At 45.3% G+C, this 15737-nt stretch overlaps 1 long non-coding RNA gene across 2 annotated transcripts in view; it reads left to right on the forward strand.

The window, feature by feature from the left end:
• LOC132598222 (uncharacterized) overlaps positions 1 to 15737 on the forward strand; it is an 80181-nt gene that overhangs the window by 34809 nt on the left and 29635 nt on the right. For both annotated transcript variants that reach the window (XR_009566140.2, XR_009566139.2), the window contains exon 4: positions 6197 to 6314. This is a non-coding gene — a long non-coding RNA (uncharacterized lncRNA). The remainder of the gene's footprint in view (positions 1 to 6196; positions 6315 to 15737) is intronic.

The raw sequence follows: 15737 nt of genomic DNA on the forward strand, positions 1-15737 counted from the left end.
TTAATCAACAATTTCAAGTTAATGAAAATCTACCCATGTTTTTGGTGTTAAAAGGTAAATGAAATGACAGTATAAAGACTTATTAGGAAATGGTTAGATAGAGGAGATAACTGGCCTATACAAGGCAAAGTATGATGATCAAAAGTGCTATACAGGGCTTCCCTGGTGGTGCAGTGGTTGAGAGTCCGCCTGCCAATGCAGGGGACACGGATTTGTGCCCTGGTCTGGGAAGATCCCACATGCCGCGGAGTGGCTGGGCCCGTGAGCGATGGCCGCTGGGCCTGCGCGTCCAGAGCCTGTGCTCCGCAATGGGAGAGGCCACAACAGAGAGAGGCCCGCGTACCAAAAAAAAAAAAAAAAAAAGTGCTATACATGTGGTCACCAGAAACTTGGAACAGACTTTCCTAAGAATAAATTAGTACAGAAACATTACCCATAACATTTATGCCAAACTCTTTTAGCAGATAAAATACTACACTGGGATGTAATAGGCTTTAAAACAACATGATACAAAACAAAACACAGCAGGGACTTATGAAAATAACTTCTAATAAGGTTTTGGCCTTTTCTTTGTGTGGGATCCAAGGTGCAGTGATCTTTGCAAAAGCCCATTCTAGGGTTAACAGTTTGTTGGCTTGACTTATAACTTTTAAATATTTAAACACATATTTCGTAGGCCTCCCTTTGCACTCTTGCCCTGGCAAGTGTAATCCACACTGTGTTGGATTGGACTCTGTCTTCTGCAGCACATCTGGGGCTTTGATCGGCGAGCCCTAGAGACACAACACCCTAACCCAGGGAAGGGCCGGCCTAACCAGAGCAGGGCATATGCTGCGGCAGGTGAGGGGCACAACAGTCTTTGGTGAGCCTCAAATCCTGCCTGGGGAGTGGCTGCTTCATCTGCCTGTGCCAGCTGGTCCTGCTGGAGAACTGTGGTTGGCCAGTCTGTTGTAACTCAGGTGTGCACTTAAGGAAAGCAAACCAAACAGTCCCTGTCAGGCAGTGGGACAGTGAGCATCCTTTCTACCCTCACTTCCTCTAATGGGAGAAATGGTATTTACGCAGGCTGTAAATGGCTCTTTATTCTTCCTAACACATACCATTCTATGATGGAAATTTTAAATGGAGAGGCTGTGATACAACCTAAAAGAAACTCCATTAGTGATGCAAGCGGCCAGAAGGATTCTTTGTTTAGGGGAAGTGATGAACATAGGAGGGACCAGAGGGCTGAGACGCAGCCAGGAGACTGGCTTCAGGGCCCTGTTGAGGCAGAAAACACTCAGGGCAAGTCCAGTTCCTGTGGGTCATGCGTTCCTCAGAACCCTCTACCCTTCATTTGCCTTCCGCTCCTCTCCTCCCCCTTTCCTTGCCCGTCCCCCAGGCTCCCACACTCCTTTCTTTTCTGTGTTCTCATGAAGGCATATTAAAAATTAGAAAGGGATTACAGGGGCTAGTCTTTGTTAAATAGAACTCAGAAATAAAGGGGAAAACCAAAACTATTTCCCCCTTCAAATGAGTTGTATTTCTCTCAGGCCAAAGAACTCTTGGGGATTTCCCCCAGGATCTCTTTTACCAAGGCTGTTTGTTTTGTTTTTCATTTGTGAGTAGGGACTATTTCATTCACTGAATCAATATTTACTGAGCTTGAATTATAAGCAAGCAGTGCTCCAGGGGCTGGAGAAATTGGAGTAAACTAAAATGACAGAAATCCTGCCCTCATTCCCTATACATTCTTTTTTTTTCTTTTTTTTCATAAATTTATTTTACTTATTTATTTATTGGCTGTGTCAGGTCTTCGTTGCTGCACATGGGCTTTATCGTGGTGTACAGGCTTCTCATTGCGGTGGCTTCTCTTGTTGCAGAGCATGGGCTCTAGGCGTGTGGGCTTCAGTAGTTGTGGCGCACGGGCTCAGTAGTTGTGGCACGCGGGCTCTAGAGCGCAGGCTCAGTAGCTGTGGCGCACGGGCTTAGCTGCTCTGCGGCATGTGGGATCTTCCCTCACCAGGGCTTGAACCCATGTCCCCTGCATTGGCAGGTGGATTCTTAACCACTGAGCCACCAGGGAAGCCCTCCCTGCACATTCTATGGGGAGAACACGCAATAAACAAGACAATGACAACAATAATGTGTGTGCGTGTTGTGTTTGGTGGTGAGAAGTGCTAGGGAGAAAATAGAGACGAGTACGGTATAACGCAGGGTGGTCAGGGAAGGCCTCACTGAGGAGGTGGAATTTAAAGAAAGACCTGGAGGAGGTGGAAAGAGGCACGAGGATATCTGAGGCAGAAGCATTCTCAGCATAGACGAGAGCAAATGCAAAGGCCAGAGGCAGGAGCACGCCTGGCAAGTTTAGGGATCAACAGGCAGGCCAGTGTGACTGACTCAAAAACAGGATGAGCACAGAAAAGACTAGAAGATGAGGTCAGAAAGGTGTGGGTGTGTGGGTGGGGGATGGTGGAGGGCCTTTTTAAGCCTCTGATATACCCTGAGCAAGATGAGAAGCCACCGTTTGGTTTAAGCCTAGGAGTGACATGGTCTGATTTGCATTTTAAAAGGACCACTTGCTGCTGTGATAAGAATAAGCCGTGAAGGACAAGGGTGAAACCAATTAGGAGGCTATTGAAATAATCCCAGGAAGAGAAGAAAGTATCATTATCTTACACCAGGGTAGTAGTAATAGAGGTGGTGAGGAGTGGGGAGATTCTGGATATATTTTGAAAATACAGTCAAAAAGATTTGCTAATGGGTTGGTTGTGGGTGTGAGGAAGAGAAAGGAGCCAAACAGAATGTCAAGGTTTTTGACTTGAGCAACTAGAAAAAGGGTTTTGCGATGAATTGAGACAGAAGGCTTCACGGGTGCAGGTTGGGAAGAAGATCAGGAATTCAGTTGCAGGAACTTACACCCTAGATCTGTGTTAGACAAGTGAAGGGCCCAAGTAGGCAGGCAGATAGATACACGAGTTTGGAATTCAAGGGTGGGGTTGGGGCAGGAGATTAACTTTGGGGGCCATCAATGAAGAGATGTGATTTAAAGCCAAGAGATGAAGTTTTTGAGGGAATGACAGCAGATGGAGAAGTCCAAGATGTGGGTCCTGGAACGGTCTAGTGTTTATGACTGGGAAGAAGAAGAAAAACAAGCTGAAAGACAGAAGGGCCAGCCAAGAGCTAGAAGGAGAGTAGGAAAAACATGGTGTCTGTCCTGGAAGCCAAGTGAAGAAGACCCATCAAGGAAGAGGGAGCGTTGACTGTTGCTGACAGTGAGTAAGATGATGACTGGGAATCCTCCAAAGACAGAGTCACCGGTGACCTTGAGAAGAATCCTGTCAGTGGAGTCGGGGGTGTGAAAGTCTTGATGGAAAGGTTCAAGAACAAATGAAGAGGAGAAATTGTGGCCAGTGAGTACAAACGATACTTCAAAGCCCATTAGTTGTAAATGGAAGAGAGAATTGGGGCTCAAGCTAGAGGAGGACGTAGGGTTGAGAGAGGTTTTTAAATACAGAAGAAATAACCACATTTGTACATTGATGGAGAAGATCCAGTAGAGAGGGAAAAATGGAAGATTCAGGGCTAAGGGGCTCTACCTTGTAATATTAAGAACATCTACATTGTATTGACTGCTAATATGTGTTAGGTTTTTATATATGCTATTCATTCCTTAAAACATGAGATGTATGTTAAGGTTCCCATCTTATTAACGAGGAAATTGAGACTCAGAGACATTGAGTTTCTTGTCCAAGGTCACACAGCGAGGACAGAGAAGGGCTAGGTCAGAGCCCAGTCTGTCTGAGGGAAGCTCAGGCCATCTTGCTCCTAGGCTCACCAGCTACCCTTCTGGTTGTGGAGTTTCCCAGGCACTGAAGGGGCATATTTACTGTTTTAAATCCCTGACTAAAGGAAGAATCTGTGTACTTCTCACAACCATGACCAGAGACTTCAGTCATGAGGAAAGTCTGAGTCATTCTGCTTTCCCTTCTTTCCTAAACCCTGGGACAGTAGAAAACAGAGGAGGTGCCTTGGCGTTTGGTTTGCCCCAAACCTCTATACATTAGACATCTAATGAATAACGTTATGCTGTATGTTGGAATATACAAAGGGATGGAAATCAAGAGTCCTGAGTTTTAGTCATGACTGTTACTATATGGTTATCTTACTTCCGTCAAGTCAATGAACTTTGAGTTCAGTGTCCTCATTAGCAAAAGGGGAATAAAAGTGTCTGTCCTGTCTGCTTCTTGGGTGGTTGTGAAAACATCACACTCTATTCCCTCTACCTCCAGTACTCCCGCCATATGTGAGATCATATGCCATTTCCAAAGTGTATCACGTATGATGGCACCAGTGACTCTCAACACTCGATGCACAGCAGAGCCCGGCAAACTTATACAAATACTGCTGTCCTGATAGGATGTGGGGCAACTAGAATTCACAAGCATTACTAACGGAGTGTAAGTCGGTACACCCACCTTGGAAAGCAGTTTGGCAGCATCTGTTGAAGTTGAACCAATACCTCCCTGTGATCCAGCATTTCCAGTCCTAGGTTTATACCCAAGAGAAATGAGTACCCAGGTGCATCAAGAGACATGTACAAGGATGTTTGCAGCAGTATTATTTGCAATCGCTCAAACTGCAAACAACTCAAATGCCCATCAACAGTAGAATAGACTAATTGTGGTATATCATATATAATGGAATACAGACCAGTATTGAAAGTTTGCAAAATACAGCTGCAATCACATGGGTGAATCTCACAAATATAATGTTCAATAAAAGGAACCTGACATGAAAGATTTTCCTCAAAACATGAGATATCATACAATTAGGAAAACCAGGAAAATCTTAAATCTCAGTGGTGTTAGAAGCCAGGACAGCAGTTACATTTGGAGAAGAGGGAATGAGTAGATTTACTCAGAAGTCTTTACACATGAAGGGCTTCTGAGTTGCTGGTGATGTGTGTGTGTGTGTGTGTGTGTGTGTGTGTGTGTGCCTCAATGATGCTTATACAAATTAAAAATACATACATGTAGGCCTTCCCTGGTGGCGCAGTGGTTGAGAGTCCGCCTGCCGATGCAGGGGACACGGGTTCGTGTCCCGGTCCAGGAAGATCCCACATGCCGCGGAGCGGCTGGGCCCGTGAGCCATGGCCGCTGAGCCTGCGCGTCCGGAGCCTGTGCTCCGCAGCGGGAGAGGCCACAACAGTGAGAGGCCTGCATACTGCAAAAAAAAAAAAATGTTTGGATAATTTGCTGAGCTGCACACTTAAGTTTTGTGCACTTTTTTGTCTATTAGTGCACTTTTTTGTTTTTATGTCTATTTTACTTCAACTAAAAAAACTGCTGCCTAGTTCCCATCCTGGGCCAATTAAATAAGAATTCCTGGGAGTGAAGCCCTGGCCTGGGCATTTTCCAGAGTGCACCCTGTTGAGAACACTCCCTCCTGCCTTTGTTGGTGGTGTTCCTTCTAGGGGGGAAGACCTCCAGCTCTGTGTCTGGGTGCTGACTGTGTCTCTGTGCCTCAGGGTGGTGGAGAGGACAGGGCTGTCTGGTGGAGAGAAGGCTGGAGGACCTGGTGTGCTGATGGCTGACAGCAAGAGTGGCCTTCGAGGACCTGCCTCTGAGGGTGGGAGAGAGCAACCAAGTTTCTGGAACCTGCAGAATCAGCCTTATGTGGGAATGTGTTAGAAATGCACCCTAGATTTGCTGGATTAGAAACTCTGGGGGTAGGCCCAGTAATCTGCTTTAACAAACCCTCCAGGTGATTCTGATGCGTCCTGAAATTGGAGAACTGCTGCTCCAAAGAGTAGCAAGAAGCCAATTTGGCCAATTTGGCAAAACCCTCAAGAGATCCATTCTTGAGGGAATAGGTGTTTTGCTGGAAAGTTTGTTTTTTTGCCCTCCCCCTCCCGCATTGGTCTTGCCCCAAATCAAACCTATACCATTAGTTCTCAATTCTGGCTGAGGAGCTTTAAAAAAGGTTTCTCCCCTGCTGGGTCTCAGGCATCCAGATGCTTCTGATGTGTGCCAGGGCTGATAAACTCTTTTCTATATTCAGGTACTTTTGCGGTTGAGACAGATGATTGTTAACACCTGCCCCCAAATTCTTTTGGTTGTTTCTGCAAGGCCTGTGAAGCAGAAATCAGGCCTTCAGCAGCTGCTTGTCCAGATATAAAGGTGTTTCCTGAGGGCCAGTTTGGCTTTGCTTGCAGGTACCTCTGCGGACCACAACGCTGAGCTGAGACACCACCTCCCGACATGCACATGGGGCCGGCTCCTTAGCTACACATCAAACACCAAGTCTGCTGCCCATGCTGGTTGCCGAGTGAGGTAATGTGAGTTAAACCCCTTAGTTTGGTGCACAGAGAAAATGTCAACAAATGCTAGCTATCCTTATCTTCATTATCTAAAGTGTGTGGATCCCTTTTCATTTAAGCTCTATAAGATACCTGCTTGGAAAGGCCAATCTTGGTTGTTTCATCTTGAATTCTCTATCCCCCCAACTTTCCTGCAAAGCCCAGGAGGGACCATTCACATTCATGAGGGTTGTTCTAAGCCAGTAGTTCTTAAAATGTGGTGGTGATGGTGGTTTGGCTTGTGGGGGGCGGGGGGTGGTAGTCAGTAGCATGAGTATCACCTGGGGAATTTGTTAGGCCTGCAAACTCCCATCACCAAAAAAGTTTAATAATAATAAATAAAGAAGGCAGGAGGAAACTTCTGGAGATAATGGATATGTTTATGGTATAGATTGTGGTGGTGGTTCTACGGATATATACTTATTTCCAAATGCATCAGATATATGTTAAATATCTACAGCTTTTTGTATGTCAGTCATTCTCCATAAAGTGGTTTAAAAAAAAAAAAAAGAAGAAATGCAAACTGTTGGGCCCCACCCCAGAACTTCTATATCAGAAACTGAGGAGCTGCGGCCCAGCCATCCATGTGTGGTTCTGATGCTCATATTTGAAAACTACTGTTCTGAGCCCTTGCCCCTCAAAGACTGTTAGAAATGCAGAATCTCACGCCCCAAGTCAGCTGACTGAATTAGAAACCCCAGGTCACTGGGATGCACATTAGAGTTTGAAAAGCACTGCTCTAAGCTCCCTCCCTGGATCCGGTTAGACTTAGAACACCAGAGGGGTGCGTTCTTGGATTGCGGCTTCTCACAGAAATGCCATCCCAGGATGCTAATTTAAGGGTAAGAAATAAATGCCTGAAAGACCTTTCCGTATCTGTGAAAAACAACTTCTACTACCTTTTATCCCCCTCAGATAAAGATTCATCCTGTCGATTTTCTTAGAGGTTAGAGCAAGCACGTATATCTGTTTTTGAGAAAGAAGTTGAAGTTATGAAACCCGTTACACCTAAGTTGCCAAGACACTTAGATTTTACCTCAGTTCTAAGCAGTAGTCCTAGTAGATACGAGTTCTCTCGTATAGCTCTCCCTTCTCCTCCATAATGTGATTTTAGTGTTTTAATTCTCGTTTTAACAATTCTATTGTGGCTGCCTTTTTTTATTATGATAAGTAGGCTCAGGTATTGTGTGAGATGATAAGAAATAAGTGTCTGTCTGATACTTTGGAGCGTCTCTGCCTGTATAAAACAGTGATTTCAAGAGTTCAGTTAAAATCCCTTTTGTTCCATGAAGCTTTCCTGGCGCTCTCCACCACAGCTGTCATTCATATGGCCTCAGATAACATTATATATATCACATGTGTGCCCAATATTTTGTGAGTTAATGTTTGTAAAGTGCTTGAACAGTGTAGGAACATAGTAGATACTCAAATTATAATGATTACCATTACCACTGTTATTGTCATTGTTTATATATACTTACCTGTCATTCCTACCAGACCATGAGCCTCTTCGGGGTGAGGAGAGGGCCTTATTTATTGTTGGATTCCCAAATAAGCCTGGTTTATGTTGCACTCACAAGAGCTTCTTACATATAACATTAATGAGAGTAAATATGAGAGTGCTTTGAAAAGGAAAACATGATTTATTGCCATTGTTGGAGCATTGGGTCTCGGAGTATCCTATCCAAAGAGAAAAGCTATTGTGCCAACAAGAGCAGCACATCCCTTAGCCTCAGTCCCAGAGGGCATCAGAAAAAAAAAAAATAAGGGAAGTGAGGGATAAATGTCACCAAAGTTGTCAGTGAAACTCAGTTCAGAAGAAACTGACCAAAACCAAAATGAAATCAACTGAAAATGTTAATGGTCATTTTTAGTAAGTCACAAGAATTTGAAGAAAGGCTATTTTAACAAGTAGAATGGGGCTTCCCTGGTGGCACAGTGGTTAAGAATCCGCCTGCCAATGCAGGGGACATGGGTTCAATCCCTGGTCTGGGAAGATCCCACATGCCTCGGAGCAACTAAGCCCGTGCGTCCCAACTACTGAGCCTGCGCTCTAGAGCCCGTGAGCAACAACTACTGAGCCTGCGTGCAGCAGCTACTGAAGCCCACGGGCCTAGAGCCCGTGGTCCGCAGCAAGAGAAGCCACCGCAATGAGAAGCCCAAATGCAGCAACGAAGAGAAAGCCCCCACGCAGCAACGAAGACCCAACGCAGCCAAAAAAAAAAAAGAAGAGACTCCACGCTTCTGCAGGGGGCACGGGTTCAATCCTTGGTCGGGGAACTAAGATCCCGCATGCTGTGTGGCATGGCCAAAAACAAAAACAAAACAAACAAAAATAAGTAGAATGATTTCATTTTCCATATAGCCTAGGAAATTAAGATCTAGATAGTTTCTTTTACTTAGTCTCAGGTCTACTTTGCACCTCTTTTGCAGAAAGCAGTATGGTTTCACCTTCAATAACTTGTCAAAAAAAGAAGCAAAATAGATAGTGTCTTACGTATTTGTTTACAAGAGAAAAACACATGTCATTTGTGGGGTTATTCAACATAGTATAGTATTCTAGGGGAAAAAAAAGTTCAGGCAAGAGAAGAAAATTGAGTAAAGAATCAGGTTTGCATGATGTGCAGAAGCAGGTTCGTGATGAAACTAACAAAACCTGAGGTATGGCCCCTCGCTTAGCTCCAGCCTCTTCCAAAGCCCCGAGAGGGACGCTCACAATTTTGTGTTTTTAATTTGGCATTAGTGTTCATAAAATGGGCTTCCCAAGTTGTATAGGTTTCAGGCTCTATAAAACTGGGACCGCTCCTGAGGAAATGCCTCTCTATTTCTGTAGCTCTTGCTTTTCAGATTTACTTACGATCTTTTAGCTCTGCTTTGCCAGATAGGTGATGCAAAAACGGGGTTTGATAATGAGGAAGAAGGTCCTTGGAGACATGCTGGGAGGAGAGATAGATACAGCTGAGAGCCAAGTGATGAAACGTAGATTCTAGAGTGTTTTCCTTCAAGGATTATCACCGTCCTATGGTAGAGATTTGCAACCGTGGCTAAGTTTCCCCCCAAGAGACATTTGGCAATGTCTGGAGACATTTTTGGTTGTCATAAAAAGGGCTGGTGTGGGTAGGCTGCTACTGGCATCTAGTCGGCAGAGGCCAGGGGCTCTGCTAAACATCCTACAATCCACTGGACAGCCCCCCGCAGCAAAGAACTGTCTGGTCCCAAATATCAATAGTGCTGATGTTGAGAAATCTTGTTCTAGAGCACTTGTTGCACTGCAGGTCACTGACAACTCAGGTTGTCAAAATGAAGTGCTCAGGACTGCCCTGGCGGTCCAGTGGTTAAGAATCCACGCTTCCACTGTAGGGGGCACGGGTTCCCTGGCTGGGGAACTAAGATCTCACATGCTGTCCACGGTGCGGCCAAAAATAATAAAATAAAAATGAAATGCTCAGCAAACAGCATGAGGTACCTTCTCAAAGGCATTTTGCAGTTTGGTCTCTCCCATAAGCCATTGTTCTGCTCTTCCTTGAGCCACATACTTGGCTCTTCTTTAGTACCTTCCATTCCACCGCCAACGCACAGGCAAAGGCTGTGGGGACAGTAGCTCTAACTAAAACAATGGTGAAAACCTGGTTCCAGCTCTGCTGTGGGAGAAACAGGGAGTCCCTCCTACAGTGGCTTCAACGCTACAGAAGAACCACAGGCCCTGAAGTGGTGCTTTGTCGTGCAAATCCTGATCAAAAGACCAGCTTCCCTAAAACTAAAACAGCCAGCTGTTTCCCTCAACACGACAACGTGAATGTCAAGGCAATGCCGTGGAAATGTCCACACCCTGAAAATGTTGATCCCACTCCCAGGCTGCTGAGCCCTACTAGTTCAAATCCCAGCGTTGCCAGTGGACTGCCCCAAATTCCTGCCCTCTGACCTCAGCAAGTCCTCACTGCCTTTTGGCCTGCCTTCTAATCACCTTCTAATTGTGTGTCTTATTCTCATGGCAACTCACTTCCCCCAAGGCCCCAAACTTTTCTCTCCCTGTTTCCCTTCTGCAGATGTCCTTGCCTCATGCTTTCCTGAGATGAGTAACAAAATAATCATAGCTGCTCTCATTTATGCAGCAGCCACAAACACTAGGCTGGTGCAGTATGTACGCTTCATCTGCAAAGTATCGATAACCCTGTTTTGCAGATGATGAAACCAGAGCTTAAAGACTTCTTCCAGCCTCTAACTGCTTCCAGGTCACAGTGCAGGCATTTGATCCCAGGACTGCCCATCTCCAGGATGAACTTCTTGGACTTCTCTCTTCTCCCCTAAAAATATGTCTCTGTCTTGATCCTTGGGTCTTGGAGGAAGAAAAGTTCTTTCAACCCAAAGTTTCCTCCTCCATCTTGATCTTCATTTCCTCCTGTCTCTCACTGAACTTCACTGCTTTGGCTCTCCCCCTTCCCTCTCTCTCTCTTTAGCTCAGCCCCTCCTCCCTACAAATGCGTTCAGTCTGCCCTGCTTCTCGGACACACTCCTGCTTCATCTGCCTCCTTTGCTTCACTGTTAACTTGTCAATATGGCCACCTCTTCTGCTCCCTCGTGCACTCCTTGGCCTGTCCAGTCGCCTATTCCATGAGCAACACCTAGCTCCCTTTCTGGCTCTGTGGCTCTTTCTGGCTCTGTCCTTGGCTCCCCTCTGCTCCATGCTGGATGGGCACCATGTCCATCTCCTACCCTTTTGCTTCTCAGTACCCTCAAGATGGTGCCCTGAATAGAGAGGGTGATGATGATGACCTCACCTTCAGAACTGGGCAAAAATCAGACAAACACTTCCCAGGGGCCAGGGAGATGGCTGAAGCAGGGCTCCCAGGGAAATTCCTTTGGGCTGGAGTTCTGTTCAGCAGAATGGCCACACACTCTTACCATTTTTAGAGCAGTGATTACCAAATGGAAATACCCTATTTCACCAGAGACTGAGACCCGAAGTCACTAGCTTCATATCTAAATGTCATTTACCTCTTCACTGTAACTGAGGCTCTGAGAAACAGAGACACATGACTACATGCTAGGGGATTCAATTCCTGTTTTTCCTTCCTGTTTGTCCTCTGCTAAAATCAAAAAAGAAATACCTAAAAGAAACTTCTTGGTTTTGTTATCCTGATAACATATTATTACTACATCTGTGTAGGTAAAGTTAAATGAAATAATAAATGGTTTTTGAGCTGTTGGCATCAAATGCCATCAGTTTTTAAAAGACAAGTAAATAACATCTAGGCACTACATCTGTATTTGATGGCAAAGATCCCTTCTCTGGGTAATTCCATTCTCATACCCTCTCCACTGAAATGTCTATAGGAATTTCCATACGTTGGTATTAGTAAACTTTTGTCTAGCATTCATCCATCTATCGATGGGTTCATTCCTTATCAAAACTGTGTGCTCAGTCCTTGGATAAAATAGACACAGTGCCTGTCCTCGGGGAGTGTAGTCTCATCTGGCACTTATAATTCCATGTGATAGGTGCTGAATAGGAGAAATGTGGGGTGTGGTTGGAATATTTTCACAGATCCTCACCCTAGACTTGGGCGTAGCTGATCAGGGCCATATCAGTAATATCTAAGGTAAAACCTGAGTGTGTTAGGTGAAGGTGGAGGGGTGAAGTTGTGGGGAGGGGTTGTCCCAAGAAGAGAGACTAGCATTCTAGGAGGCTCATGTCAAGGGAGAGAAGGTTTTAGGGAACTGAAAAGAAGTCATTTTCAGTAGATCAGAGAAGAGAAGAAGAATGGAGAAAGATTATCATCATCCTCCTCCTCCTCATAGTTAATACTTTAGATATATAAATTGGGTACCATTATTATCCCCATTTTGCAGATGTGGAAACCGAGGCACTGAGAGGTTACAGTAGTTTTCCCAGGGTCACCCAGCCAGTATGTAGCAGATCCAAACACAACCCAGGATCTGTGCACTTAACTGGCAAAATATTGCCTGCCATCCTACCTTTGAGATAGTCTCCAAACTTCCTCCCAGCAATGATTTGGGGACCCAAGGAGAAAAAAGTAGATTGAGGCAGTGATTTTATATTTAGTAGGAAGTCTGAGTGGCAATCTTAACCAAAGAAAGCCTGCTCTCCTCTGTCTGCTCCCCTCTGTAAATCAGATTACGGTAGGGAATTCCCTGGCAGTCCTGTGTTTAGGACTCCACACTTTCACTGCCAAGGGTGTGGGTTCCATCCTTCACTGGGAACTAAGATCCCACAAGCCTCGCAGCCAAAAAAAAAAAAAAACAAAAACCAAAAACCAACACAGATTAAGGTAAAGACAATGCTGTCCTGAGGGGAATTTTCATTTAAATGGAGGAGGGACCAAAAAGTTTTGAACACCCTAACAAGTAGGGTGGATAGAGGGAGACGATTTGGGGTGGAGGCCCAGCTCCCCAGGGGCTCAAGCAGGTAGTACATAAGGGACTACCTAGTCATATAATCGGAAGCATCTTTTTGGCCTAGAAGAGTTGCTATGAATCACTAAACTCTTAATTTTCTAGTAGGGAATGACTTAGGCTCTTAAAAGTTAACACATTAGAAGTTTTTTCCCTCACTCCAGTTACTAATGACATAAGTGAAAATTACTCAGGGTGACTCAAGGAGTAGGCTTATTCAGAGGTAGCTGAGTTTTGTTTAATTCCGTGACTGATCTAGAACGTACAACAGCTTCATATCCCTTAAGGTGGAAACCAAAAACAGTTTAATGCCATAAACTTTGTGAGCAAAGACTTCAAAGTGGTGAAGTATGTGAACAGTACACCCAAGCTTGGAGCATGGTGATACGACTTCTCAAGACCAGACAATCTCTTGTGGACAATTACCCACTAGTTCGATTAAACCTTGAGCCTATAAGAAATCTAGCATTTGTTCCTGACTAATTTTTCCTAGAATAAAACCATTTCAGTATGAAATTTACTGTATATCACCTTTCCTGTATAAAATGCTCACTTCTCCTGTTTCATCCCAGTTGCTTCATTCCTTCTCAAGAGAGTAGACAAGGATAGGTGATATTTTAGCTGCTGAGACTGGCTTGAGTCAAAATACCCATCTCCAAGACCTCCTGTGGTGAAAACGTTGAGGACTGAGCACTATTTTCCATGTTTATTTCCCAAACTGGGAAAGTTGATGGTTTGCATGTGTATAATAGGTTGGATTAGAAAAGGAGCTTTGGAGAAGCTTATGGCCCGTGATGGGGCACAGTTACTTGGTTTAGTTAGCCGCCTGAGTAGGGAGGATGTGTGTGTTTCATATCCTTGTTTATACCAGTACCTAGGGAACTCAAAGTCACGTGGAAATAGGATATGGTTTATCAGTTAGTCCTTTCTACTCAAACCATTCCCCACCCCTCATCAAAAAATGAACAATAGTTTTATTGGCCCTTTCCCTACTACTTAAAATTCCTTCTGCCACTTGGCCAGATCTGATTTTGCTGTTTATCTCAGGTACATGGATAGAGAGCTTGGTTAAGAAATTCTGCTTCACAGGGAGATCAGCTCAGTGCTTTGTGACCACCTAGAGGGGTGGGATAGGGAGGGTGGGAGGCAGACGTAAGAGGGAGGAGATATGGGGATATATGTATATGTATAGCTGAGTCACTTTGTTATAAAGCAGAAACTAACACACCATTGTAAAGCAATTATACTCCAAGAAAGATGTTTAAAAAAAAAAAGAAGAGTTCGCCTGCCAATGCAGGAGACATGGGTTTGGTCCCTGGTCCAGGAGGATCCCACGTGCTGTGGAGCAACTAAGCCCGTGCACCACAACTACTGAGCCTGCACTCTAGAGCCTGCGAGCCGCAACTACTGAAGCCCGCGCGCTGAGAGCCCGTGCTCCGCAACAAGAGAAGCCACCACAATGAGAAGCCCACGCACCACAACGAAGAGTAGCCCCCGCTCGCCGCAACTAGGGAAAGCCCACGTGTGGCAATGAAGACCCAACACAGCCCCAAAAAAAAAAAAAAAAAGATGGCTCAACAGCTCAATCACAGAAAGGGTAGGGCATCAGATGTGAGGGAACCAGGGAAAACATCCCTCCCTCATCCTGCCTCCTCCTCCCACAGTCCTTCTCTCTGGCTAACTCTCTACAAGGACGCTTTCTTCTCTCTCCCTGCAGATAGGGGTTGTCCCCAACAGGGTGGTGCCGCAGCCTCACATTTCCCATCTTCTATCTCTCTCATTCTCTGTCTTCTTGACTGGCTTAGCCTCCTACCTGGCCATCAAATGTTGGAGTTCCTCGAGGCTCTATCCTAGGTCCTCTTACTTCCTCCCTCAGAGATCCTCACAGTTTTAATCACCATCTCTACTTAGAGGGTTCCCATATTTATTCTCCAACACAGACCTTTCTCCACGCTCTAAGCCTATGTAGCCAATTGCCTACCTGGTGTCTACTCTTGGGTATCTCAAAGGCATCTGAAATTTTCCCCTTCTTTCCTGGTAACAAAATCCCCATGTTGTTGGAATTGGCAACGTACCTGGCTGAAAAGATCACATTTTCCCCCTTCCCTTTGCAGTCACGCGTGGACAACGAGATGTATGCAGAAGTAATTAAGTTGAGCTTCTAGGGGAAGTCCTTTATAAAAGGCTGACTCAGCTGGAAGTTTTGCCATTTTTGCCCTTATGCCTTCCTCCTCCTTCTGCCTGGAATGTGGATGTGATAGCTAGTGCTCGAGCAGTCATCTTGAGAGTATGAGGAGAACTTGAAGATGGAAATGAGCACTAAAAATGGCAGGGAGGGCTTCCCTGGTGGTGCAGTGGTTGAGAGTCCACCTGCCGATGCAGGGGACACGGGTTCGTGCCCCGGTCCGGGAAGATCTCACATGCCGCGGAGCGGCTGGGCCTGTGAGCCATGGCCGCTGAGCCTGCACGTCCGGAGCCTGTGCTCCGTAACGGGAGAGGCCACAACAGTGAAAGGCCTGCGTACCGCAAAAAAAAAAAAAAAAAAAAAAAAGGCAGAGAAAATGGTAGAAGGAGCTTGGGATAAAGATGCTTACTTTCTATCTACAGACAACTTTTAGGTGAGAAATGGTAAATGTCTATCTTATTGAAGCCACTCCTATTACAGGTCTCTATAACTAGAACAAAACACAATTCCTAACACATAATGGTCTCTTCCTACACCTCTATCCTCATCTGGCATCAAACTGCACTCCAACCTTCTCCCTCTTCTCAAGTCATGCCGTCCTCTCTGCCTATACTCACCATGCTCTCTCCTGCCACTTAGTCTTCTCACGTGCCATTCCCAATGCCTAGATCCCAGCTCAGTCATCACTTCCTCTGAGAAGCCAGCCATGGCCAACTTCACCCATCACAGGTCTCAGAGTACCACCAGGCTCTTCTATGTAGTAGCTGTCCCCTTTGTAATTTCACAATCTAGTGGGAG

The sequence above is a fragment of the Globicephala melas genome, chromosome 12 (assembly GCF_963455315.2).
Source record: "Globicephala melas chromosome 12, mGloMel1.2, whole genome shotgun sequence".
In the NCBI taxonomy this organism is placed as follows: domain Eukaryota; kingdom Metazoa; phylum Chordata; class Mammalia; order Artiodactyla; family Delphinidae; genus Globicephala; species Globicephala melas.